The 26,140-nt window shown below is 40.7% G+C and overlaps 1 protein-coding gene across 1 annotated transcript in view; it reads right to left on the reverse strand.

Moving 5' to 3' along the window:
• The window catches only part of Samd5 (sterile alpha motif domain containing 5), an 89,056-nt gene extending 63,190 nt beyond the window's left edge, over window positions 1-25,866 (reverse strand). Inside the window, exon 1 of the mRNA XM_021175243.3 lies at window positions 25,782-25,866. The gene's annotated coding sequence lies outside the window, so the exon portion shown is untranslated. The remainder of the gene's footprint in view (window positions 1-25,781) is intronic.
• Between the last annotated feature and the right edge of the window lie 274 nt (window positions 25,867-26,140).

The raw sequence follows: 26,140 nt of genomic DNA on the forward strand, positions 1-26,140 counted from the left end.
GGTAGAGAGAAGACTGTATTATCACTAGTGACAGATATGACATCAAGACTTGCTAACAGGTTCAACAATTCTACCACAGCATATGTATCCTTTCAAAGGTCATCCAAAAGGGTGTAAAGATGTTCACTGTCATGTCACTTATCACGTCACAATGACAGGATCTTGGAAGGCACCCATCATTCAGACTTGGAAGAATGGACAATTAAAATCATGATAGGACGTAGTGTAGAACACTATGCAGCAGTTAGCAGTGTGCTCAGAGCACACAAAAGAAGGAATTGGGAACTGGGCCCCTCTTTTTCAGAACTGATGGAGAATGGGTTAGCTTGGCATTCCTAGTTATTGCTAGTCTCTGCTTAAGATAGATGAGTGGAGAGATAGAAGCTGCTATGCTTCCAATTTACCCTTCATCTCAAAGAGTGGTTAAGAAACCAGACCAAGCCAAGGCTTCAGATCAAGGATCTATATCTACAGCTGAAAATCACGTGGACAGGTTGTAATGTTTCATCTCACTATGATCATGAAATCCTGTTTATCATCACAAACTCAGCTCTTGGAGAAGACCTCTCTAGTATCTACCTTCCTCACTGTTTATCAGTATGTATCCCTCAGCCTAACCATGTAGCTAGCATACAGGACTGGAGGTTTTGGGAAATGTTCAAAATGCTGTGCATATTGGATTTCTTAGTGACACTCTCTGGCTTGATGATTCTGAATCTCTGGAGTTGTATAGTACAGGGCAAGTTATTGAAGCTTCCAAGCTGGGGAATTTCCTCTCTAAAATGAGTTGACACCTGTAGTAGGGTGCTTCGCATGCTTGTTGGAAGAATGAAATTAGATAGTTGGAATAAAACACATAGCTTCATAAATATCAATGAAAGTAACACACTTTCTTCAACAAGGCTACACTTCTTAATCCTTATCCTTTCGAATAATGCCACTCCCGGTAACTAAGCATTCAAATATATGAGCCTATGAAGACTCTTATTCAAACCTCAACATCATGCTTCAAACTGCAGGATATCTTGGAACCAAAACTAAAACTGGGAAGAAAATTTGGCTCAAGATGTAGGCTTTTCATGTTTAAAGTTTTAGAATAATGACAAGGAATGGTAAGATGGCTCAGTGGGTAAAGATGATTGGCCAGGAAAGCCTGGTAACCATAGTTTAATCCCCAGAACCTGCATAAAGGTGGAAGGAGGCAACTGTCCCCACAAAATTACCTTCTCACACATACACACACACACCAGACACGCACATGCATACAAATAAATAATACATTTTAAAATAATAGCATAAAATAGCAGGAGCAATATTTCATTGAAAAGTATATATACTGGAGTTACAGAAAAAAAAAATCCACTTTGTTATTTTTGGATAATTGTTTTTCCCTAATGATCAAACTCACCTAGAGAGAAGGTAACAAAACTGTTAACAGTGTTCACTTTGGATGGCAAGCCAATTAGTGAATTTTAATTTCTTGTTTACAGTGACCATGTCTGTACCTGCTGCCGTAAACAACCATAAACAGATGCTCAGTGTTCATGCTCTCTCGCATGATCTTTTCCAGGAAAGTTTCCTCTGATTATCATCTCACTTTTTAGTAGAAGGACTGCAGAGATGGCCCCACCATTAAAAGCACTGGCTGCTCTTCTGAAGGAGCCAGTGAAGTATTGTGTATTTTGTGTTATTATTTGAAAATGTGTTTATTTGTGTGCATTTGTGTGCACCTGGTATAGGACCCCCTCTCTCCCTCTGTCTCTCCTTCTATCTCCCTGTTTCTCTATCTCTTTGTCTGTCTCTTTCTCTCTGTCTCTGTCTCTCTGTTCCCCCCCCTCTCTCTGGGGGTGTGTGTGTGTGTGTGTGTGTGTGTGCGCACCCAACCTTGTGAGGACATTTCACCTCCTCAGAACATGTCTGTAACTCCAGTTCCAAGGATCTTCTGGCCTCCTCCATTGGCACCAGGCATATGCATGGTTCATAGACATACATGCAAACAAAAGACTCATACACATAAAATAAAAAACTGTAAAGACTTTAATTTGAATAGAAAAAAGGAAACAAGAACGAATTCTTTAGATAGGAGCTGTGAGCTGAGCAGGGTTGGCCTTGATTCCAGTATCCCAAGGGGCTTAATAGTTCTTCTCTCTGTATTTTCTTTTTTTGTTGTTGTTTTTTCCAGAGCATAGGCATTCCAGGGAAGGGGTGTGCTTCTGGAAGCCCAATTTATCCAAAGTCAGTGTGTTATACAGAAATATATAAGAAGAAAGACTATGCTGAGAGACTGGAGTGCCCGACACTGAAAAGTTCACTAAGAGCAAAGGTAACAGTGCTGTGTGCCTGCCCCCCAGCCAGGAAGTCACAGAAGCTGGTCTGAACTGATTCAGCTACCTTTGGTATTACTGTCTACTGTATCTGTCAGGGGGCATTGCTGATCGATGTGGAGTGACCACCTGTATTTATACCCAGCTGGCTGAAGTCAACCACTGTCTTTACTCTTCTTTATTCTTCTTTGCTTCCTGTTTTGGGGGTGGAGTTAGTCTAATCAAAAGGGACACTGATGCTGGGTAAGGTGTATGTCTTCAATCCCAGCACTTGGGAGGTAGAAACACGAGGATCTGAAGCCCAAAGATAGACTCATCAGTGGGATGAGTTCAAGACCAAACTGCTCTAACATGAGACTGTCTTAAAATGTTTAGGTGGTGACCAGAGGACCTATAATCTCTAGTTATCTATCTATCTATCTATCTATCTATCTATCTATCTATCTATCTATCTATCTATCTATCTATAATCTATCTATATCAGCCATATCTATCTAGCTATCATCTATCTATCTATCCATCCATCTACCTACCTACCCACCTACCTATGTATACCTTTCTATTCATCTATCTATCTATCTATCTATCTATCTATCTATCTATCTATCTATCTATCAATTCTAAAATATGAAGCCTATTGTGCCTTGCTACCTAGAGTGAAATCTGTTGACAATTCATTTATGTTGTAGGGATTTGCAATGATTATCTATGAATTGGGTGAGGTTATTTAACTATAAGACTATACCAAGATTTGTCAACAATGGAAATTTGAGTCTTTTTTATTCTTGAACTTAATGAACATATGAATGTAAATCTTTGTGGTTTTATACTGTTTTAGAGGTTTTTTGGGTAACACCATAGGAGTGTAATGGTATGTTAGGACTTCTATAATAACCCCTGAAATGATTTTAAGAGGATATAATGATTGGCATTTGGCCAGTGAGTAGGAGAGTTCGATACCCTGTATTGAATGAAGTATGTCCTTTGAGCCCCTGTATGAAAGGCTTGGTCCCCAGCTACTAATGATCTTGAGAAGTGAGTATATCAAAAAGGTTTTAACTTCAGCAATGGACTCATGCATTGATAAATTCATAGGTGAATGGACAATTAGGAGAAAGAACGTACTTGGAAGAAGTAGGTTGAGGTGGGGGTGGGGCATTTTCAGTGGCACCTCTATTGCTATCATAAACAGCACTACCAAAATCACTTGTAGAAAGCAACTTGGAGGAAAAAAAAAACTACAAAGCAACTTGAAGAAAAAAAAGAGGGGAGGTATTTTAGTTTACAAGTTGTAGTCCATCACCAAAGGAAGCCAAGGCATGAAGTTAAGGCAGGGACCTGGAGCAGGAACGGGGATCAAACCATGAAGAAATGCTGCCTATTAGCTTACCCCCTCTGACTTGCTTAGGCCTATATACCTATAGATGGAATTGGCCACAGAGGAGTGTGTCCTCATACATCAATTATGAGTTAAAGAAATGTCTTATAGATGTGGCCACAGGCCAGTCTGAATGAGAAAATTCATTACTGTGGCTCCCTCTTCCCAAGTGATTTTCGTAGTGCCGAATTGACAGCTGACGCTAACAGTGAATGCTGATTGCTTTCTGTCCCTGGGAAAAAACACCAGGACCGAGGCAACTTACAGAAGAATGAGTTTATTTGGCCCATGGTTCTAAGGGGTTAGAGTCTATGGTGGTGTAGACAGTTGGGCAGCAGGGGCAGGCACGGCAGCTAGAGCAGAAAACTGACATATCATTATCTTGAGTTGCAAGCACAAAGCAGAGAGAGAAACCTTGAAATGGTGAGGCTCTTTAAACTGTCCAGGTCCACCTCCTCTGAAATACTTCCTCCAACAGGACTAATTTTTCTACACCTCCTGAAATAGCACCACCAAATGGGGACTAAGTGTTCAAAACCACGAGCCTTTGAGAACAACCTTACTTAAACCACTACAGGGGCATGCCTGAGAAGGTTATGTCTTATCCCAGGACTCTTCCCCTCCTACTCTATGCCTATGTATGCCATGCAGAGAGCCAGTTTATTCCGCTTTATGTTCTCTACCCTGACGTTTGGCCTCACAAACCATGAAGCCAAGTAACTATCCACAGACTAAACGCTATAAGGCTACGGTCCAGAATAAATCCTATTTCCTTAGCTTGTTTCCTTGGCAATTGATCACAGCAATGCAAAGCTGTCTCACAATGCTCTATATATTTAATAATATATATATAATATATAATAATATAATATATAATAATAATATATAATAATAATATATAATATATAATGCTACTGAAAGAAGGAAAGCTGAACTCTCCATGAACTCTTCAGTTCAGGGTCCTCTTACCCCTCCCATCCAGAGACTGTTCCCGGAGCACTCCTGAACTTTTTACCCCAAGGTACCCCCTCCCAATTGGAAACTGCTCCAGGAACATTTTTTAGATAAGGGGTCTCCTGGAAAGAACCTAGTCCTACCCCTCCCAACTGAAGACTATGCCAAGAACATTTTTGAGATAGGGGCCTCCTGGTACTATCCCAGAATGTTCCAATAGATCGAGTACATTGCCAAAATATAGGACACGACCCCTTGGTTATGTAAAGCCCCTTGGCAGAACACCTTGGTGACGTAAAACTTGTACTTTTCCCCTTACCCTTTTCTTATAAAAGCCTGTGAAAATTTGGGCTAGTTGCCGAATCTCCTCTGCACCTTGCTGGCTGCATGAGTTTCGACCCCAGATATCTGGTATATGTGCTTTTTTTATGTGCCTTCTTGTCGTTGCTGTATTAAATCTTACTCTCTATACATCTTAAGTTCGGTCTCAGTGTCTTCTTGGGGGCGCGGCTGACCCGAGGCTTGAGTAAGTGCCTCCCTTTGGGAGTTTTGGAGTCTTTCACTACAATGCTCCATAGTATTTGTCATAGTCCCTTTACTTTCTGCTGAATGTATTTAATTAAAGCTATACGTGTACTAATAACTCACTAAATCTCTAACTGTATTTCCCTAATGAGTAATGATATTGCCTGTATTTTCCTGTGTTTGAATCTTTTTGGTTTAAAACACAGACATTTTGCCCATCTTGTTTAATTATGTTACTTTTATATGCATACAGATATCTATAAAACATGTTCTTATTAAGATACATATCTGCTTTTATTTAGATTTTCTTGCATTTTCCTCATTACCATGTTTATAGTTTTTGATGCACATGTCTTAAAATCTCTTATAAATTTATTTCTAACTGTTTCATATTAGTGTTGTTATTGTGCTTTGAGCCTATTTCATGATCATTTTTTCATAGTCAAAAGAAAATAATCATTTTTACAAATGGCTTTCTAAGAACATACAGGGCTGGACCTAGGCCTCCTGGCACATATGTAGGAGATGTGCAGCTTGGCCTTCATGTGGATTGTGAACAACTGGAAATTGGACTGTCCCAAAAGCTGTTAACAGTACATGGGATACGTTCTTCTAACTGGGCAACCTTGTCTGGCTTCGGTGGGAGAGTATGTGCCTAGCCTCACAGAGACTTGATGTCCCAGTGTGGGGGAATAACTCTCCCCCCCCCCCGACCCCCGGACTCAATGGAGAAGTAGAAGGGGAATGGGAAGGATTTTTGGAGAGGGTGACTGGGAGGGGACAGTGAGTGGGGTATAAAGTGAATTTTTAAAAAATAATAATAAATTGACTTGCCACCCTGCTAAACTCACTTAATTGTTTAAGAAGGTTACATATTTTTTTATGGGTTTCCCAGAACTTTTATGTGAGTGCTTTTGCTACCTACGACTAAGCAAGACTTTAGAAGTCTATGAATTTCCTTTCCTTTTCTGGCATGATAGCTCTGGAGATCCTGTCGCATCTCCATCCAGTATATGGTTGAATGTGAGTGGAGAGAGCAGACATCATTTATGCCTGCTGTGGGAGGCCATCAGAGACCTGGGTTCCCTGTATCTTTGGAACTAGGTTCAGTCTCTTTGCAGACTCTGCCTTCTCTTTCCACCTTAGACCCAGGCAACTGTGGGCTGCAAGCTAATGCCCACCACCTCGTCTCTGTCCGTCTCCTTGAGTGGCCATGAGACCGGCACCCTCAACACTGCTCCTCAGACTTTCTAGGAATAGCAGTGCCACAGTGCTGGGTGGATCCACTATCCAGTGACCAAACTAACTGTCCATGTTACTTCCGTATTGATTCCGTATTGATCTGTGTCCCCCAACAGGGGTGATTCCGTTGTGATGTGCCAGCACATCTCCCCTCTGTTCAGTATCCTCTGGCTTTTCCCTCACCTTGGTAGAAAACAGTATGGACTTTTGGATCTGACTGGACATCACTGTGTCCACCATCTCAGCAGCTTTCCGGCTTCCTCACTCTGCTGAAGGACTCATGGAGCATGCCCCTGCAGATGTTCATTCACGAAAGGCATGCAAACACTCCTCAGAGCCCCTGTATGTGCTATCCCTTTGTCTGGAATGTTCTGCCCTCAGCTCTCCATGGAACTTTCTGCCTTCAAAGCTTTTCTTTACTTTTTTTTTCCTTGTCATCCTAATTACATTGTTAAACAAATAAAAATATGTAAATTTTACTTGGTTCTCAATGTTAATTTTTCTCCCTAGAGAAAATTATTAACTTTTAATTATTAAATTAATAGAGAAATATTATTAACTTATTATCACTGAACTTAACTTAACATTTAATGAAGCAAGTAGAGATTTGGGGGAGCTAGGGTTTGAAAATGATCATTTTGTGTGCTATTATATAATTGTAGCCTTGAACACTGAAATGTGGTAAGTGTTTGATGAATAGTTTGGGAGCGAATGAAGGTATAACCAACGATAGTGCATTTATTTTGGGGTTGTTTTGTCAGTTTGAGATACAGTCTTGCTATAGAAACAAGGTGGTTTTGAATGCCTAATCTTGCCTCAGCTGCCCAAGTGTCAGGATTTTAGGTTTGTCCACACCAGACTTATCACTGCTTTTTTTGTTTGTTTTGCTTTGTCTATTGTTTTATTGCTTGTTTGTTTGTTTATTTGTTTTTTAAATGAGCAGTAGTGACATGTTTGGCAGAGAAATTTACAAGGTATTTCTAGGAGTACCAAGTTTATGCTAAAGAGTTTGCACAATTTCAGCAAATTTTTGGTAAAGGAAAGATTCGGTGAAGTGCGTTAATAGCAACATTACCCAATTATTTTGAAATACACATACAATATAATTAAAAAAAAACCACTTACTAGGGTTTTCAAAAGGCTCTATTTGAGCTATTTGGTTCTCTTAGTCTGTTCTACGGACTTATTTTGCTTTTTTTCTTTTTTGAATATTCAGTGCCTCTTATGTTTACAGATTTACAATGGAATGGTTCCAGCAGCCTCAGAGAACTGTGCGATACCATGAGAAGTGGTGTCGTTCTTACTAACTCTTTGTCCCATTTTTCTAATTTATCTCTGTCATTTCTTCACTCCCAGTTTAGCGTCCCACATTTCACACCCTTCTGCCTAGAACGGCGCCTGGGCCCTCTAGATAAACTGGCAAAGAACGAGGCACTGCCGTGTGGGCTCCTGAGGATGGTTACATTAAAGCTGCAGCATAAACTTAGAATATTAACAAAGACAAAATAGCAGATTCAATTATAGATGTGGAAGCCCTCCGAGACAGCGTGAGGGAAGGAAGACAAAGAAACATTAAGTCTTAAAATAATAAGAGTATGAGTATTTCACAGTACAAAGCGCTTTAGAGAACTTTATCTTTTGTAAGACTCATTCACTCGAAGCTTTGAAATAAGTATTTTTTTTTCTCCCTCTCCCTTTCAAGACGTGGAAATCACGGCTCAGAAGAGCTGCCAATCAGCTGCGGCCGTGTACTCACAATGTGCCAAAGGAGCCTGTTTTCCATTGCTCTAAATCCAATGCTGCTCCAGCTGTGTTGAGTTAATGTGCTAATTGGTTCTTGATCAAAAATTATTAGTCCTGTTGAAACAAACAGAGTTTGTAAAGCATCCCAAGGGCTCAGGTATACAGGAAGGGACAACAAAAGCCCGTAGATGGGAGCTCTCCCATAATGCTTTTGAGCGAAAGGAAATGGGTGAGATACAGAAAGAAAAGCCAAAGACCATTGTCAAAATAAATAAACAAATTTTAACTATATCTTTTAAAATTATATGTATATATTTATTTGTTGATTAGGGCATGGGTTGTCGAAACACCCTTATGAAAGTCAGAGGACAGCTTGCAGGAGTCTGTTCTCTCCTTCTACCATGTGGGGCCTGGTGGAACACAATTATTCAGACTCTGCTACCTGCTGAGCCATCTTGCCAGCCCCATTGTAAATTCTTAAAAAGTCAACATAAAGCAAAGCAAAAATGGAGACATTGAAGAAGCAGAGGAAGTATCAACAGAAATAAATGAACTCTCCAAGTGCTGTTGGTGTGTTCGTGAAGCCATAGTGGACAGACTTCTGCTGGGTTGAAGACCTTTGCCTGTACTCAAAGGGATGTTCTTGTTACAAAAAATACAAGAAGTTAAAAAAAAGTGGACCTTCCTGGTGTTTGGTTGTCAAACTGTCCTGATTGCATCGCCATCCTCCACACTGTTTCTTTATAGCAGTCTTGCAAAATATTTCAGAATTTATGTTTTATATTAAAGAGGTATTTGATTGCTGTTCAGCTACCCTAACAAAGGTCAATACTCAAGGAAATATTTGACCCCAATTATAAATTTAGATACAAGCAGAGTTTTGAAAATGAAGACAGCTCTTATATGATGGAGACATATTTCATGAATAAACATCTTGTGAATTTTTAAAAGTACAAGAAAATTAATATCTTATAAAAAATAAACGAGCAGATCCTACTGTGGTGGTTAAGTCATATACACAACAAAACAGCTTACTTCTTTAATATTTCAGTGGACAAACTGTTCTAGTAGATAGTCATGAAAATTAAATTAAATTTAATATTGTGTTGTGAAACCGTTTGTAATAGAAATGAAGTCTTAGAATATATATCGAAGAAGAACTGGGTTTATTTCCAATGTTTCAAAACAGAGCCACATAAATCAATTATACTCAAGGATAAATTACTCATTTGTATTCTAAGCTTCTGTATTTTATAACAGCCTGATTAGATTTTGATTATGAGTTTTAAGCTGGACAATCTACAAAATAGTAGAAATGTAATACTTGAACTGTTTAAAAATTTTTCTTGAATATTTTGTCCTCAGGCTTATATCACCACAAGATATCTTAATTCATAATAATTTGTAGAGCTAACATAATGTTTGTAAATGTTTATAAGTCATTTGAGTACATTATCCATTTGCATATGTTTGTATATCTGCTAGGAAAACAAGAAAATCTCTTATGAGCATAATAAAGATGGCCTGTGAATCCATTTTCTATGTCCAAAGTAAAAAGCTAGATTTTGAAATGAATATTTGTGTCTTAAAATGGTAGATATGGAAAAAGGAACGTCTTCCATCTGTATCTTCTGGTTACTCTTGTCTCTAGGTAATGCTCTTCTTTTTATTGATCTAATGCATCTTAAATTATCAGGAGACATCTGTAAAGAGCCCTGCCAGCACGGGGTCCTCAGGACCTGAAATGCGCTTTCTTCCCTTTCATAACCGCTCATGATTTTTTTAAGCATGAATGGGTTCTGCTAAAGTTTTAGCATAACTTTGGATTGAAAAAGCAAACTTTTATTTTTCTCAAAATACTCATGATCTTCTGGCAAAGCAAGCAAAATAGGTCTTTTAAGGTTTTATATTCAGGAGAATCTGTTAGGTGAATTCACCGACTTTCCCAAAATGTCCTTTAGGTGTTGACCACAACTCATTTAAAGATTTTTTTTTTAATTCAGACTGTCTTAGGCTATCATTTTATATTGTTTATAAAGATCCTGTTATTGCAGTAATATATCCTAGAGGCAAGCTAATTAAGTGCCTTTTTGATTTGAGCAAAGTGAAAACAGTTAAAGAGGGTAGAGTCTAATTTGTTTTTTAAAGTTAATGGAGCCATAGACTGGCCAAAAGGGAGGTGCCAAGGAGAGAGACAGTGAGGACAGAGAACAAAAAGACCCGCCCCCCGGTTGAGTTAGCTCCTCTGTCAGAGAGGAGAGGAACCCTTGTTAATTAGGACAAGCTCATAAATCTGACTCAACTTAAGTGCCCAGTAGCCCAGGATAATGGAATGAAAAAGAATTTAAATCACATTAGTAGCTAGGAACTGAATAATGTATTTCCTGCATTCTCATCTCCATGGGTCCTATTACTTCAAGGCTACAACTTGCTCTTGCATCTTCAGTCATCAGAAGAGACACACTTGGGTTACAGTTATTCTCACTTGAAGCCTCTCAGCAGTAAACAGCACTTCCTTCAGGAAAGCGCCCCCCTTCCAATGCTTGCTACTGGCTTATGGTGTGGTTTTTGAAGGGCTTTAAAAATATTGAATCTGCTGATACAATCACACACACACACACACACATACACACACACACACTTAGGTAGCATTTTAGTTTTAGGTAGCATTTTTGTGATCTATGATCACTGAAACAATTCTTTCAAAGAAATCAAAATAATTACTTAAGACTAATAAACAAAAAGTATAAAATACTTTCAAATCTAAAGCTGTTATTTTTACCTCTGGGATCTATTAGAATCAGAATAAGGAGAACAGCAACAACATACCTTATGAAATTCTCACTTTTATAACAATGGTTACGTATACAGGTATAGTTATATACCTTATCTCACTTATATAGATATAGGTATTGTCACTTCTACAGTATTTTAAAGTAGAATTTAAATAGTCACCAATCAAGTGCATACCCCAACCAGGTGTCAGAACTCTAACTTTCTCAGGGAAAATAAACAATGCAGGTCAGAGGAGACCTGAGTTTTGGAGTAGAGTCATTTCATCCTTGCACTTAGAAGGTTTAGAGATGTCTTCAGATGTTCACTGAGTGACAACATGAGATAGAAAAATGTTAAAATAAAATCTTAACAACAACAAATACCAATTGAGAATCCCATACAGTTAGGAATCACTGTACTTGTGGGACTGTAAAAGGTAGTGTGGTCCGGGTTGAGCTAAGGCTAGAAGCCCCGGAGACCCTGAAGGGACGGTAGGAGTTTTGCCGGATCCCGGGCAACAGGCCCCTATCACCAGCTGCAGTCCCCCATAGATTTGTGGCCATCATTCATGTAAGGGCAATGCCCCAAGCCCCTCCACATGTAGAGGATATGACCTGTGGTCACGTAGGCTCAAGATAGAGATTTTAATGAGGTAGGTAGGTAAAGGAGGGCTTAGCCAATACGCTTTCCTTCCCAGACACTCCTTCTTGCAAAATGTATTTAATCTCAGGCCCACCTTGAGAATTGGGTTATGGTTTTACACATACACTTACCACCATGACAATAAAGGTCTTAAAACCATGGACTGCCTCTTTTCATCATCTAGGGAGCCATGGAGAAGGCATTCGCCTACAGAGCCACGGCAGTCTTGTCTTCTGTAGAAGGCCTCTCTGCACTCCAGACATGACTGAACCAAGCTCAAGCCCACCACAGCTAACAAGCCAAGGACTCTCCCCGAAGGACCAGCTAGAGTTCCTCCCTTCCCCTCCACCCCCAAGCCCCAGGGCAAATCCAGCCTGCCCGTCCCCACTTCCACTCTGTTCTCAGCTCTTTTGTGACTCCTAGCGGTGCCTGGGTGTCCAAGAACCTGAGAACCAGACGGCCTTGGCCTCATCGCAAGGCCAGGAACCCACAAGCCAAGTCCAGCTGTCTTTAGCCTCAGACTGCGCTTCCCCACCCTGGGAGTGGTGTCCCTGGGCTTCCCTATGGCCCAACACGTGTCCAGCGACAGCCCAACAGGGATAAATAAGTGTGGTCCTGCCTTCCGGAACAGCGGTGCCCTGTAGTGAAGCAGACTCAGGAATCATAGCCATATAGCCCACGTGTAGCAGAAACATCAGCAGGGATGATCTAGTCTACCATCATTTTTCAAAGCTGAAATTTGGAAGGGAGGGAACAAATAAAAATCACCACAGGTCATGTTGTATCAAATCCAGAGCCTTCTAGTTTCATTGGGAGGTGGTAAAGAAATATTCATTTGATTTCATATCAGGTAACACTACAAAAAAAAAAAAAAAAAAAAGGAAGGGAGTTTGTTACAATATATGATTGAGCTGATAAGGACAAAATGATTTTTAAAAATACAAAAGAGAGCATCATGGGAATGTAGAGGAGTTGTCTGTGATTTTGCCAGTCTCTGGAATGTACTGAGCTGTGATCTAAAGAGCACATATAATGTAATCAGAGTGGACATTTATAAAGTTTACCCTCCCATGAACTGAATCTAACAAAGTACCATGACCTCAGAATTGGAGTACAGTAGCTACACTTGTGTCGACTTGTGTCGCTGTGGTAGAAAATCGTATGGTAGAAAACATTTAGGCTCACAGTTTGGAATGTCTCAGTGAATCCCGGTGGGGGAGGCGTGGCAGGGCAGCTCAGCAGAGCAAGGTGATGGAGCAAGCAGAAAGCTATTCTCCTCACTGTGAATCAGGAAGCAGACCGAAAGGTCAGAGCCAGGGACTGGGTGTACCTGTCCCCCAAAAGCTGGACCCAGATAACCCACTTCCGCCAGCTGGGCCCTATCCCCTAAAGGCTCCAGGATCTCCCCAGACAACCCTATCAGCGGGAAAAGGCATGTGCAAACACGTGAGCCTGTGGGAACAAGTCAGACTGAAGCCACAGCGCAGGGTAAAACAGATGTGGTTCTGAGTGTCAAGAAGAAACCCAATTGTCCTTGACAAGTGTCCTACTAAGATATCGGCATTGAGGGAAATTCGAAACCCATGCTCCCTGTGTAGCAATAAGCAAAACGAAACAGCAAACACGCGCGCGCCCACGACCTTAGTTCTAGCTGTCTATGGGTTTGCAGTTTTCCCAAGGTCCCGGCAGAGGTAAACTCGAGTCTCCTTGGAACAGCTTCAAACTAAGTCTGACACAAGTCCTGCAATTGAAGTCCTGAGAGAGGAAATTGGGGACAGTGATAGGTCTGGGTGCTGTTGTGTTAACAGTAGACTCTGTTTTTAAAAGTAGTTAGTGGTCCAGAGCAAAATTCAAACAACCTCTGCTCTCCCAGCCCCAGACAACCACTGGTCCTTTTGCTGCTTCCAAAATGTTGTATGGTTGGAATAAAACACTGCATCCCCTTCTCATGTTGCTTCTTTTTAGTAACGTGTTTAAAGTTTCCACTATGGCTCTTGTTGTTTAACTGTGCATCTCTTTTCAATTCTGAATACTATGGCGTTGTACAGATGACCTGTGGTCTCAGTCTCATTATTTGCTTATTAAAGAACATCTTGGTTGGCATTAGTTAGGGAAGCAGAAACCGGCCTGAGTAGGACCACAGGCCTCATCCGGCTGTGGGGTAGCGGGAGCGCAGGGTTGCCTGACACCCGCCAGCTACCCACGACCCCCGCCGCAGGATTTTGGGACTGCTGGTGAGTGGAACACAGCTTCTGCTCCAATCCAATTGCGCGGGACCTGAGACTGCATTAGTTAGGGAAGCAGAAACCGGCCTGAGTAGGGCCACAGGCCTCATCCGGCTGGATCAGCACCGGGGTAGCAGGAGCGCAGGGTTGCCTGACACCCGCCAGCTACCCACGACCCCCGCCGCAGGATTTTGGGACTGCTGGTGAGTGGAACACAGCTTCTGCTCCAATCCAATTGCGCGGGACCTGAGACTGCATTAGTTAGGGAAGCAGAAACCAGCCCGAGTAGGGCCACAGGCCTCATCCGGCCGGATCAGCGCCGGGGTAGCGGGAGCGCAGGGTTGCCTGACACCCGCCAGCTACCCACGACCCCCGCCACAGGATTTTGGGACTGCTGGTGAGTGGAACACAGCTTCTGCTCCAGTCCAATCACGCGGGACCTGAGACTGCTCTGGTTGGGGAGAGAGAAATCCGGCCTACATAGGGCCACAACCCTCTTCCGGTCAGAAAAGCACCGGGGCAGCTGGGGCGCAGGGTCGGCTGACACTCACCAGCTACCCACAACACCCGCCACAGGATCTTAAGACTTCTGGAGAGTGGAACACAGCTTCTGCTCCAATCCAATTGCACGCGGGACCAGAGACTGCATTAGTTAGGGAAGCAGAAAACCGGCCTGAGTAGGACCACAGGCCTCTTCCGGCTGGACCAGCACCGGGGTACCGTCAGCTACCCACGACCCCCGCCGCAGGATTTAGAGACTGCTGGTGAGTGGAACACAGCTTCTGCTCCAATCTTTAAACAGTGACAACGATAACAACTAACCCCAGAGATTACCAGATGGCGAAAGGTAAACATAATAATCTTACTAACAGAAACCAAGACCACTCACCATCATCAGAACCCAGCACCCCCACTTCGCCCAGTCCAGGGCACCCCAACACACCGGAAAAGCTAGACACGGATTTAAAAGCATATCTCCTGATGATGATAGAGGACTTCAAGAAGGACTTTAATAACACACTTAAAGAAATACAGGAGAACACTGCTAAACAGGCAGAAGACAATAAAGAGGAAGCACAAAAATCCCTTAAAGAATGGCAGGAGAACAATGCTAAAGAGTTACAAATCCTTAAAGAAAAACAGGATAACATAATCAAACAGGTAGAAGTCCTTACAGAAAAACAGGAAAACACATCCAAACAGATGATGGAAATGAACAAAACCATACTAGACCTAAAAAGGGAAGTAGACACAATAAAGAAAACCCAAAATGAGGCAACACTGGAGATAGAAACCCTAGGAAAGAAATCTGGAACCATAGATACGAGCATCAGCAACAGAATACAAGAGATGGAAGAGAGAATCTCAGGTGCAGAAGATTCCATAGAGAACATCGGCACAACAATCAAGGAAAATGTAAAATGCAAAAAGATCCTAACTCAAAACATCCAAGAAATACAGGACACAATGAGAAGACCAAACCTACGGATAATAGGAGTGGATGAGAATGAAGATTTTCAACTCAAAGGACCAGCAAACATCTTCAACAAAATTATAGAAGAAAACTTCCCAAATCTAAAGAAAGAGATGCCCATGAACATACAAGAAGCCTACAGAACTCCAAATAGACTGGACCAGAAAAGAAATACCTCCCGACACATTATAATCAGAACAACAAATGCTCTAAATAAAGATAGAATACTAAAAGCAGTAAGGGAAAAAGGCCAAGTAACATATAAAGGCAAGCCTATCAGAATTACACCAGATTTTTCACCAGAGACTATGAAAGCCAGAAGATCCTGGACGGATGTTATACAGACACTAAAAGAACACAAATTCCAGCCCAGGCTACTATACCCAGCCAAACTCTCAATTAACATAGATGGAGAAACCAAAGTATTCCACGACAAAACCAAATTCACACATTATCTCTCCACGAATCCAGCCCTTCAAAGGATAATAACAGAAAAAAACCAATACAAGGACAGAAACCACGCCCTAGAAACAACAAGAAGGTAATCCCTCAACAAACCTAAAAGAAGACAGCCACAAGAACAAAATGCCAATTTTAACAACAAAAATAACAGGAAACAACAATTACTTTTCCTTAATATCTCTTAATATCAATGGACTCAACTCCCTGATAAAAAGACATAGACTAACAAACTGGCTACACAAACAAGACCCAACATTTTGCTGCTTACAGGAAACTCATCTCAGAGAAAAGGATAGACACTATCTCAGAATGAAAGGCTGGAAAACAATTTTCCAAGCAAATGGCATGAAGAAACAAGCTGGAGTAGCCATTCTAATATCTGATAAGATTGACTTCCAACCCAAAGTCATTAAAAAAGACAGGGAGGGACACTTCATACTCATCAAAGGTAAAATCCTCCAAGAGGAACTATCAATCCTGAATATCTATGCTCCAAATACAAAGGCAGCCACATTCATTAAAGAAACTTTAGTAAAGCTCAAAGCACACATTGCACCTCATACAATAATAGTGGGAGACTTCAACACACCACTTTCACCAATGGACAGATCATGGAAACAGAAACTAAACAGGGACACAGTGAAACTAAGAGAAATTATGAATCAAATGGATCTGGCAGATATCTACAGAACATTCTATCCTAAAACAAAAGGATATACCTTCTTCTCAGCACCTCATGGTACCTTCTCCAAAATTGACCACATAATTGGTCACAAAGCAGGCCTCAACAGATATAAAAATATTGAAATTGTCCCATGCATCCTATCAGATCACCATGGACTAAGGCTGATCTTCAATAACAAAATAAATAATAGAAAGCCAACCTTCACGTGGAAACTGAACAACACTCTTCTCAATGATACCTTGGTCAAGGAAGGAATAAAGAAAGAAATTAAGGACTTTTTAGAGTTCAATGAAAATGAAGCCACAACATACCCAAACTTATGGGACGCAATGAAAGCATTTCTAAGAGGAAAACTCATAGCTCTGAGTGCCTCCAAAAGGAAACTAGAGAGAGCACACATTAGCAGCTTGACAACACACCTAAAAGCACTAGAACAAAAGGAAGCAAATTCACCCAAGAGGAGTAGACGGCAGGAAATAATCAAACTCAGGGGTGAAATCAACCAAGTGGAAACAAGAAAAACTATTCAAAGAATCAACCAATCAAGGAGCTGGTTCTTTGAGAAAATCAACAAGATAGATAAACCCTTAGCCAGACTCACTAGAGGGCACAGGGAAAGCATCCTAATTAACAAAATCAGAAATGAAAAAGGAGACATAACAACAGATCCTGAAGACATCCAAAACACCATCAGATCCTTCTACCAAAGGCTATACTCAACAAAACTGGAGAACCTGGATGAAATGGAGAAGTTCCTAGACAGATACCAGGTACCAAAGTTGAATCAAGATCAGGTTAATGATCTAAACAGCCCTATATCCCCCAAAGAAATAGAAGCAGTCATTAATAGTCTCCCAACTAAAAAAAGCCCAGGACCAGATGGGTTTAGTGCAGAGTTCTATCAGACCTTCAAAGAAGATCTAATCCCAGTTCTTCACAAACTATTCCACAAAATAGAAACAGAAGGTACTCTACCCAACTCATTCTATGAAGCCACAATTACTCTGATACCTAAACCACAAAAAGACCCAACAAAGATAGAAAACTTCAGACCAATATCCCTTATGAATATTGATGCAAAAATCCTCAATAAAGTTCTTGCTAACCGAATCCAAGAACACATCAAAACAATCATCCATCCTGACCAAGTAGGTTTCATCCCAGGGATGCAGGGATGGTTCAATATACGGAAATCCATCAACGTAATCCAGTATATAAACAAACTCAAAGACAAAAACCACATGGTCATCTCGTTAGATGCTGAAAAAGCATTTGACAAGATCCAACACACATTCATGATAAAAGTCTTGGAAAGATCAGGAATTCAAGGCCCATACCTAAACATGATAAAAGCAATCTACAGCAAACCAGTAGCCAACATCAAAGTAAATGGTCAGAAGCTTGAAGCAATCCCTCTAAAATCAGGGACTAGACAAGGCTGTCCACTGTCTCCATACCTATTCAACATTGTACTTGAAGTCCTAGCCAGAGCAATTCGACAACAAAAGGAGATCAAAGGGATACAAATTGGAAAAGATGAAGTCAAAATATCACTTTTTGCAGATGATATGATAGTATATATAAGTGACCCTAAAAATTCCACCAGAGAACTCCTAAGCCTGATAAACAGCTTCGGTGAAGTAGCTGGATATAAAATTAACTCAAACAAATCAATGGCCTTTCTCTACACAAAGAATAAACAGGCTGAGAAAGAAATTAGGGAAACAACACCCTTCTCAATAGTCACAAAGAATATAAAATATCTTGGCGTGACTCAACTAAGGAAGTGAAAGATCTGTATAATAAAAACTTCAAGTCCCTGAAGAAAGAAATTATAGAAGATCTCAGAAGATGGAAAGATCTCCCATGCTCATGGATTGGCAGGATCAACATTGTAAAAATGGCTATCTTGCCAAAAGCAATCTACAGATTCAATGCAATCCCCATCAAAATTCCAAATCAATTCTTCAACGAATTAGAAAGTGCAATCTGCAAATTCATCTGGAATAACAAAAAACCTAGGATAGCAAAAACTCTTCTCAAGGATAAAAGAACCTCTGGTGGAATCACCATGCCGGACCTAAAGCTCTACTACAGAGCAATTGTGATAAAAACTGCATGGTACTGGTATAGTGACAGACAAATAGACCAATGGAATAGAATTGAAGACCCAGAAATGAACCCACACACCTATGGTTACTTGATCTTCGACAAGGGAGCTAAAAACATCCAGTGGAAGAAAGACAGCATTTTCAACAAATGGTGCTGGCACAACTGGTTGTTAACATGTAGAAGAATGCGAATCGATCCATTCCTATCTCCTTGTACTAAGGTCAAGTCTAAGTGGATCAAGGAAATTCACATAAAACCAGAGACACTGAAACTTATAGAGGAGAAAGTGGGGAAAAGCCTTGAAGATATGGGCACAGGGGAAAAATTCCTGAATAGAACAGTAATGGCTTGTGCTGTAAGATCGAGAATTGACAAGTGGGACCTCATGAAACTACAAAGCTTCTGCAAGGCTAAAGACACCATCAATAAGACAAAAAAACCACCAACAGATTGGGAAAGGATCTTCACCTATCCTAAATCAGATAAGGGACTAATATCCAATATATATAAAGAACTCAAGAAGGTGGACTCCAGAAAGTCAAATAACCCCATTAAAAAATGGGGCTCAGAACTGAACAAAGAATTCTCACCTGAGGAATACCGAATGGCAGAGAAACACCTGAAAAAATGTTCAACATCCTTAATCATCAGGGAAATGCAAATTTAAACAACCCTGAGATTCCACCTCACACCAGTCAGAATGGCTAAGATCAAAAATTCAGGTGACAGCAGATGCTGGCGAGGATGTGGAGAAAGAGGAACACTCCTCCATTGTTGGTGGGATTGCAAGCTTGTACAACCACTCTGGAAATCAGTCTGGCGGTTCCTCAGAAAATTGGACATAGTACTACCGGAGGATCCAGCAATACCTCTCCTGGGCATATATCCAGAAGATGTCCCAACCGGTAAAAAGGACACATGCTCCACTATGTTCATAGCAGCCCTATTTATAATAGCCAGAAGCTGGAAAGAACCCAGATGTCCCTCAACAGAGGAATGGATACAGAAATTATGGTACATTTACACAATGGAGTACTACTCAGCTATTAAAAAGAATGAATTTATGAAATTCGTAGCCAAATGGATGGACCTGGAGGGCATCATCTTGAGTGAAGTAACACAATCACAAAAGAACTCATACAATATGTATTCATTGATAAGTGGATATTAGCCCAAAACTTAGGATACCCAAGATATAAGATACAATTTGATAAACGCATGAAACTCAAGAAGAATGAAGACCAAAGTGTGGACACTGTGCACCTTCTTAGAATTGGGAACAAAACACCCAGGGAAGGAGTTACAGAGACAAAGTTCGTAGCTGTGATGAAAGGATGGACCATTTAGAGACTGCTGTATCCAGGGATCCGTCCCATAATCAGCTTCTAAACGCTGACACCATTGCATACACTAGCAAGATTTTGCTGAAAGGACCCAAATATAGCTGTCTCTTGTGAGACGATGCCGGGGCCTAGCAAACACAGGAGTGGATGTTCACAGTCAGCTATTGGATGTATCACAGGGCTCCCAATGGAGAAGCTAGAGAAAGTACCCAAGGCGCTAAAGGGATCTGCAACCCTATTGTTGGAACAACATGATGTACTAACCAGAACCCCGGAGCTCTTGTCTCTAGCTGCATATGTATCGAAAGATGGCCTAGTCGGCCATCATTGGAAAGAGAGGCCCATTGGACTTGCAAACTTTATATGCCCCAATATAGGGGAATGCCAGGGCCAAAAGAATGGGAATGGGTGGGTAGGGAAGTGGGGGGCGCTATGGGGGACTTTTGGGATAGCATTGGAAATGTAATTGAGGAAAATATGTAATAAAAATATTAAAAATCAAAAAAAAAAAGAACATCTTGGTTGCTGTTGAGTTTTGGCAATTGAAAAATAAAATTTCTACCTATTTTGTGTGGGTTTTCAACATGCGTTTTTAAGTCATTTGTGTTTTTACCAAGTAGTGAAATTTCTCACATATATAACAAAATATATTTTGTTAAGAAACCACCAAACGAGGTCATTTTTGCCCTCCACACTCCACACTGTTTGCTGTGGTGAATCTGGGCTGTTTATGTGGGTATGTAGTGCTGTCTTAATGGCTTCTGTCTATACTCCCCTGCAACTTATCTTGTGGTTCTCTTTCCTTCTGCTTATCTCTTTATTCAGTATCCCTTCGTGCTGTGCTTTGGCCCATTTTATGAAATTGAGTTGTTGATTTCCTCTTGTTGAGTTGTTTATGTGTACTTTGAATATTCTGGATAACAGACAATGTTTTTTCCTGAGCTCCGTGTCTGTCTTTTCTCTCTCTACATTGCCTTCCATGGTAGAATATTTTGGTGTTAAGTCCACCTCACCGTTGTTTCCTATTAATACTGTATGTGAGTCATTGCCCAACCCAAGGTTATTTATGGCTCCTGCTATGGTCTTTCTAAGAGTTTCATAACTTTTATTATATATTTAGATTTGCGATATCATTTTTGCGTTAATGTTTTTTAAGTAAGAATGACTATGAAAATACTAAGCATACAAAAATAAGATTTTAAAGGATGAAATATAATTAAACCCATTAAATGTAATATACAATATAGCAACTAAATATTAAGAAACATTGCCTATGTAATATTTTCAATAAATATTTAAAACCCATGAAATTTATATTCTAAAAGCTGTAAAGCTTAAGCTTAAGCAAATTAACTGGTAAAGTGAAGAGGTCTCCCATATACATGGATCAGAAAACCTAATGCTGTTAAGGTGAAAATATTTCCGATATCAATCTGCACGTTATTCCCAATGCCTGTTAAAACTGTAGGCTATTTATTTGCAATAAAATTTCAAACTTCATATATATATATATATATATATATATATATTCAAGGAAATAAGAAAAGTCAAAGAAAAAAGAAAAGAAAAGGAAGGAAAGACAGAAGGAAGAAAGGAAAGGGGGAGGGGGGCAAATTGATAAGGAGAGGCGAGAATGATGTTGAAGAATATTAACGTCTTTATTTCTAAGTTGCTATAAAGCCACAAGGGTGATATGATTTGCGTTGACGTAAGGATGAAATGAGAAGGTTTTACAATGATTTAATAGCCAATGGAATATTCAAACTAAAAGATGCTCAAAAATAACCACATGAATTAAATGCATTAAAGATTCCTCACACAGGGCCCCAAAATGCAGTTGGTTTGAATGCATTAATAATAAACTCTGATTTGCCAATAATGTGTTGCATTAAGGAAAGAAATCAAAGCTCTTCCCCTTGGTGTCATTTAACCAAGCTTAAGTTTAAGAGTTGAATTTGCTACTTCGCTTACCCTGTGTCCTCTTTTCCTCATTCTCCATCTATTGTAAGAGTCTGAGTCCGCCTGCCTGAAGGCTGCTTGTGCATCTGTCCCTTTGTCTGTCTGAGTGCATCCATCCCTAACAAAGATCTTGGTCCTGTACTTATTGAACAGCACAGAAAGCATCACATGGGAAAAGGATGAAGGAATCTTTACAGAAATGTTTAACAGAGTTTTACAAGGTATTAGGTCATTGGCTCCAACTGACCCCAATGGACTCAGATAACAAATGGTCCCAGAAACATCACTGATCATCAAGCAATATCCAAATGTTGGTGCAAAATCTAGAATGGATGTTCACTTTTAGTTGAAGATTGCTTTCAACTTCTAATTATACTCTTTTCAAAAATGGCTACTCAAACACACATGCATTCCTCTGGGTCAAGGGCATGGAAAAGTATGTAATGACATTGGACATGTGCATTCACTTAGGTTGTAAAAGCTGACTACATGGGAAATATGAGGCAAGGAAGGTTGTCTGTTGCATGGTTCTTTTTAAAGAAGGTTAAATAAATCAGCTGAGTAAACTGTAAGATAGCGGCCTTAAGTTGTGAGCGACCTCAAGATACACTGTTAACTTTGGTTGTGAGGTCCAGTAAAAGTTCCAATCTCTTAGAATGTAAAAGAAATTTTCATCATTCTACATTGCCACAATAACAAGTGTTGGGAAGAATGTAGCAATGTTGGAAAACATATGCAGTATTAGTAAGATGAAACAACGTACCTGGTTGACAGTTTCCCTAGATATTAACCTAAAATTGCCATATGACTCAGCTACTCACTTGTGAGTACATATATGAAAATGAGTGTGTGTTTGTGCATGTGTCTGTCTGACTGTCTGTCTGTCTGTCTGTCTGCCTCTCTCTCTCTCTCTCTCTGTCTCTCCCTCTCTCATAAATAAAATATAATTTAGAGAGACAGACCATAGTCATGTGGACACATTAGAACAGCTACCATGCAAACATAGAGTCCATAGCAATAGGTTTTGATAAAATTGAAATGGCAATCATTTTGCAAAGTAGATCATAGTCAAGTAGACACGTTAGAAGAGCCATCATACAAACATGTATTCCACAGCAACAGGTTCTGACAAAATTGAAAAGATAATCATTGTGCAAAGCAGAATTCCTAGCCAATGTCAGAAAGGGCTGTTCTATCTACATACAATTTCCTCAGCAAGTGCCAGATCCGCACCAATATCCATGGATAAGAAAAATAAGTAACCCAAAAGAAAGTTCTGTCTGCTCTTAGATATAATCACAAGGTTGACTTCCCAACTTAATTTGACAGGGCTGTTTCCCATCCAGAGCCAGCGACACGACCTAAGGATGACAAGAATGTTGGGAATTGCTGCTTATTGTGTGTTTTCCTCTGGACTGCAACTGTCATGTTTGCACTTCATGACTGCTTCTCTTGTCAGGATGCTCACCTGGTGGCTTCTGAGTGAACAGATTAAACCGATCGGAAACCAAAAGGATTAAAGAACTGAGAAACAGAAATTTGAAGTGTGTAAGGCACAGTGTAACGGGCAGTTAGACTTAGTCACTGTCCTGTAAGTCAGATGGCTCTGGAACTGTTAAGGATTAGAACCTGGGCCCTGGCAGCCCCCAGGAAACCAGGTTTATCATCCATAAGCCAATTAAATGAAGGTGTATTGTTAAAATGCAAGAAATGGGGGTTATCCAATCAGGCCACACTGAGAGGAAGGACTGAGATCCAGCAGTCTCTTCCATCTGCATCCTCTCACAGTTCTAACATGAGGGTGAAATTTAAGTAGAAGACAAGAGAGATGCATAGTTAAGGAGTTATGCTCAAAGTGTGCTCCTGGCCATCACTGGCATTGTCTCTGCTCGTGCAAGGGACTCTGGTAAGTTGTTGAACTGATGAAAGTACCACGAGAGAGCTGTAAGGTGATGGGGCACGGGAGCACAGGTGGCCTTGGCTTCTTCCACAACAACACTCTGGCTTGCACGGAGAGATATCTGAGTAGTTACTCAAACAGAGAACTCCACAGCCTCTCATAGAGATTTTCATTTTGTAAATTGAGTTGGAGGATCACTCTTTGTACAAACACTGCAGGTAATTATGCCATAGGTAAGCTGTTTGACATACATTGAGATGTCAAGATTAATAATGGTACAAATCAGGGCAGAGGCTTACTACCCACGCATAAAGACTTGTATTTGATTGCTAGCAGTGTGTAAAGAGATGGATGTGGTAGCATAGAGCCTGTAATCCCAGCCTTGGGGATCCAGATGTGGCAAATCCCCGGGTCTCTTGGTTCACTAGTCTAATCTAATTAACAAGCCCCATGTCCCAGCGAGACAATCTGCATCTAATCTCCACACCAGCACATACAGGTACTGCTACCGACTGGCTGCATTGGTGAAGACTGGGAAGATCATCCACAGTACAGCACTGAATCTTTTCTTATGGAAAACAAAGAAAATATTTATGTAAGAGGTTTTGAGTCTTTGGGTTTATTTAGAAAAGTTTCCGAGGAAGGGGTTGGCAACAAGACTTTTACTTGGATTTTCTTAACTTATTTCATTCTGTGGGTGCTCCCTCCCCCAAACTAGAAAAATAGGCCTCCTTAGGCTGCAAATTCTTGAACTTAAGCTGATTGCTTTTCTTAATGAGACCCAGAGGCAACTCTTCTGTATTGCTATGGAAACAAGATGAGAAACAGGACCAACTGTGAAAAAAAATTTTTTTTTTGACTCAAAAGAAGGAAGAGACAGAGGAAAAAGAAGCCAGTGGATGATGGTAACCTGAACCTAACTCAAGATCAAAGAGGTTGCTCCGAGAACCCCAAACTGTTTCTGTTACTACCTGTGTCTCAGTCCAAATACTTGTCCAAGGATACAAGAACTTTCCCTTCTTGTATCAATGCCTACAGACCCAGAAAACAAGTTTGCTGTGAAAACTAAGGAAGGCTATATGAGTGGGCCTCACTGTAAGCAGAGGAAATTTACAATTTATCCTAAATAAAATAATTCGATTCTATTTCCCTGTAGCAGTGACAAAAGGAGAACTTGAATGAAATCCTTAGACCCGGAAACTTACTCCACTTAAGTCTGGGGATGGAGGCGCTGAGCAATGGAACAGAATGTTCATAAAATAGGCTTTTGTTGACCAGTGAGTGAAACGTGTTGAAAATATTTCTTGGAAGAAATATATAGAACAAGATCACAGCTGTAAGTGGATGACGTGCCGGAGCTAAAGCTAAGCGTTCAGAGGGTACCACGGCTGAGCATCTCAAGCTCAGTGTCATAAGTGTAACAGATGGACCTACATCCATCCCAACCTCCCTTCTCAGCATCAGCCAGGGCCACTCCGTTTGTAAAGCTCCTCCAGTTTGGTTGAACTGTCACAATTCCAAAGTAAGTTGTTTCTCTAAATTCTTGCCCTGCCCACCTCCGTAGTGGCCCAGAGGCAGCCGGACTGCTAGGGTGTAATATTGACTACACATTAACCACATCATAGCTCTTCCTTTTCTCCTGAAAACTGTACGAAGCGTTCTCCACTCTGCCATATAGGTCTGAACTCAGAGGCTCTGCCAGGCCCATGTCTATACCCTATTTCTAAAGCTTTTAACGTCTATTCCAGCAAGCCTCTAATGCAGTGCTATGAAACCTCTGGGCAGTGACCTCTTCGGGGGTTCAAATGGCCCTTTAACAAGGGTCACATATCGGATATCCACCATATCAGACACTTACATTAAAGTTCATAACAGTACCAAAATTACAGTTACGAAGAAGTGACAAAGTAATTTTATGGTTAGAGGTTACCACAACATGAGGAACTGTATTAAAGAGTGGTAGAATTAGAAAGGCCTAGAATCACTGCTCTAATGCAAACAAACATGGCAAAACAAAACAAAACAAAACCCAGTCTACCTCAGTGACTCCAAGCTTGATAGCTATCGATCAGAAAACCTGACTCGCAGGCAGAGGCTTCAACGGCCGACCCTGGAGGAGAAATTTTCTGTGACCTCAGAGTATCCTCCATCTGTGGCACTTTTATGGTGTCATGGAATGCATTATCTCATCAACCTTTTTATTACTGAGAGAGAGGCTTTATCTATGATTCATGGAGGGAGACTTTGTCATAGGACACCGAGATTAATTTCAGTTTTGGCAGCAGAAGGAGTGAGGTTGTTCAGAGCAGGTGGAAAGTCCAGTCACTAATAGAAAGTGTGGGTGGACATTGGGCAGAGGGTGACAGGCAGGTGTCCATGGGACAGATACTGCATGCC

The sequence above is a fragment of the Mus caroli genome, unplaced genomic scaffold (assembly GCF_978045245.1).
Source record: "Mus caroli unplaced genomic scaffold, Mus_caroli_1 scaffold_9, whole genome shotgun sequence".
Classification (NCBI taxonomy): Eukaryota; Metazoa; Chordata; class Mammalia; order Rodentia; family Muridae; genus Mus; species Mus caroli.